We start from the raw sequence: 3,300 nt of genomic DNA on the forward strand, positions 1-3,300 counted from the left end.
TCTCAACCACCGCGCCACCAGGGAAGCCCTGTGTGCATTCTTTTGTATTGCAGGTTGGTATTCCATGGAATGGGTTTGTTTAACTCTTCACCTAGTGTAGGACATTTTTGTTGTTTCCAGTTTGGAGCTATTCAAATAAAGGTGCTATGAACAAGAATATATGGGTTTTTGGGCTTCCCTGGTGGCGCAGTGGTTGAGAGCCTGTGCTCCACAACGGGAGAGACCACAACAGTGAGAGGCCCACATACCGCAAAAAAAAAAAAAAAAAAAAAATATATATATATATATATATATAGGGTTTTGTGTGGACATAGTTTTAATTTCTCATAAATAAATGTTCAGAAGGGCAATTACTGGGTCATATGGGAAGTGCATGTCTAGCTTTGTCTTTTTTTTTAGCAAACTGTCAAACTGATTTCCAACACGACTGGACCATTTTACATTCCCACCAGCAGTGTAAGAGAGATCCAGTTTCTCTGTGTCCTCACCAGCATTTGGTATTGTCACTGTTTTTTAATTTTAATTATTCTAACAACTGTGCAGTGATATTTCATTGTAGTCATAATGGCTAGTGATGTTGAACACCTTTTATGTCCTTACTTGCTCTCCATATATATCGCCTTCAATAAAATGTCTCTTCATGGGATTTGCATTTTCTATTTGGATTTTTTGTTTGTTTTTTTCTGTTGAGTTTGAGAGTTCTCTATAGAGTCTAGATATTAGTCCTTTAACAGATATACGGTTTGCAAGTATCTTTTCAGTCTGTAGCTTATCTTTTCATTGTCTTTTTTTTTCACATCTCCTTTCGTTTTATTGAAAAAAATTTTAGAAAATGACAGTTAATAAAGGGCACAAGCAAATCAACAGGGATATACTAGTGGAAAACAGACAAGATAAAACTAAAAATGCCATTGGCTTCTTTAATTGGTTAAGAGCACAAAATGTAGCAGGCAGAAAGTCTCTTTTAAACAAATTAAAAAGCTATGTTTTTTCCCCCAATTCTCCCCAAGTCAGATATATACACACCCACAAAAATGGTGTGTGAAGGAAAACTGTCATACACAGGAAGTTGCATCCTGAATTAAGGGAAACAGCTGTTGAAATGGGAATTAACACAATAAAGTCAGCAACAGGTTAACAGTTTTAAAAACTGAGTCTTCAAATGCTGCATGGCACAAAGCTATACCATATAAAGTACTGCTAGGTATGGAGGAAAAAGTCTGTACAGCTTTTAGCAAAACTGCTTTTCCAGAAAAGCAAATCAAAACAATGCAATCATCAGACCAAAGAGGCTATAGCTAGATATCGGAGCTACAACTTATCATAACTGAGCTAGAAAATTATATTTATCCAGAATGGACTAAAATTTCAAGACAAAATGGACATTTTTTACATTTCTTACTTTATCCATGTTAAGTTCTCTGTTTCTTTCTCCCTCACCCTTTAATTCAGCATGATCCAGCCAAAAGATGGCTGCTTTTAGAAGTGGCTGTTTTATTTTGCTTACAGTGGCATGACTGTCATGAAGCCTGGACATTTCAGGCTCATACGCATCCATGACCAGTGTCCCGCTGTGGTCAAAAAACTTAGCAATGGACTTGGTGAACTCGGCTTCCTGTTGCTGCTTTGTTCTTCCACTGATGAGGGTCAGCTTCAGAGTGTATTTGTCATTGAACCTTTTGAGACTGGACAACAGTTGCCAAATGTCATCAGGATCCATCCCTGTGGGATCTTTCCTTTGGGCCACGAGAAAGATGCTCTTCTCCTTATATGAGGAATAAACGGTCAGGATCCCCATCATCACAAAGTAGGATATAACGCACAAAGCCAAAACAGGTTTGGACTCTGGAAAGGGGTGCGTATAATCCCAAATCAAAGCCACTATGGCGAAGAAACAGGAGATGGTACAGATGGTGAGGATACGGTCAGGGAGACCACAATTCTCCACATACCTGTACTTTTCCAGAAGTACCTTTTTGGCAGAGTCATCCAAAGAATTTTTCACAGCGGATCCATCCCATTTGTCAATTTTTACAGGCTTATCATCAATCTTCCACTTATCCAGCAAGCTGCTGCGGCTACTGCCTGTCCCACAGCTGGACACCGCCAGCCCTACTACTGCCACCACCGGCTCTCCCGCACTGAGCAGCTGTCACTGCCATCTTGCTTGCCTCTGCGTCTCCCTCCCCTCCTACTTGTCCCCTTTTCATCGCCTTAACAGGATCTTCTGCAAAGCAAAAATTTTAAACTTTGATTTATCTTTTTTTTTCTTTTATGGATCAGGTTTTTCACATGTGAGAACTCTTAGTGCAACTCTAGACCATGAGGTTTTTTCCTTATGGGTGTCTAATTGCTCCAACGCCATTGGTTGAAAAGGCTTTCCTTCCTTCACTGCATCACTTTTGCACCCTTACTAAAAATCAGTTGGGTGTCTTTGTGTGGGGCTATTCCCTCATCCTCTAATCTCTTCCACTGACTCTAGTGTTTATCCTTCACTGAAACCATTCAGTCTTGATTACTGTAACTACATAATAAGCTTAAAACTGGGTAGACTGATTCTTCCCACCTTCTCCTTCTTTATCAAAATTGTTTTAACTACTGTAGTTCCTTTGCCTTTCCATATATTCTTTTGGAATAATATTTTCTATATCTACAAAAAAATCTTGCTCTGAATTTGATAGGAATTGCACTAAACCAGGATATCAGCTTAGGGAGAATTGATTTCTTTATTATGTAGAGTCTTCCAGTGTATGAACAGATATTTCTCCCCATTTATTTATATCTTCTTTGTTGTTTTTTTTTTCATCAGTGTTTTGTAGTTTTCAGCAAGTAAGTCTTATACATGTTTTGTTAGGTTTACACATATGTATGTTCCCACTGTTTTAGGAGGTATTGCAAATGGTATTATATTTTTAATTTCAGCCTGCACATGTTCATTGCTGGCATATAGAATACAATTGTTTTTCATCTGTTGATCTTGTATGCTGTGACCTTGCTAAATTCAATTATTAGTTCTAAAAACGTTTTTGTAGATTCCTTGGGGTTTTCTGCATATAAAATCATGCCATGCATGAATAAGGAGGGGTTTACCCACTTCCTTTCCGGTTTGTACATCTATATTTCTTTTTCTTGCCTTATGAAGTAATTAGAACTTCTATTACATTTGATAACAGAGAGAACAGTCTTCCTTGCTTTTTCCTGACCTTAGGAAGAAAGCATTCAAATTTTTGCCATTAAATATCATGTTAGTTGCAGGTTCTTTGTAGCTGTTCTTTGTCAAGCTGAAGAACTTACCATCTG

At 38.0% G+C, this 3,300-nt stretch overlaps 1 pseudogene; it reads right to left on the reverse strand.

Moving 5' to 3' along the window:
* Positions 1-1,360: 1,360 nt before the first annotated feature.
* LOC111165840 (signal peptidase complex subunit 2 pseudogene) lies at positions 1,361-2,913 on the reverse strand (annotated as a pseudogene).
* Positions 2,914-3,300: the final 387 nt, after the last annotated feature.

The sequence above is a fragment of the Delphinapterus leucas genome, chromosome 17 (genome assembly GCF_059928025.1).
Source record: "Delphinapterus leucas isolate spDelLeu-1000000601 "Yukka" chromosome 17, BTC_Dleu_Yukka2, whole genome shotgun sequence".
Taxonomy (NCBI): Eukaryota; Metazoa; Chordata; class Mammalia; order Artiodactyla; family Monodontidae; genus Delphinapterus; species Delphinapterus leucas.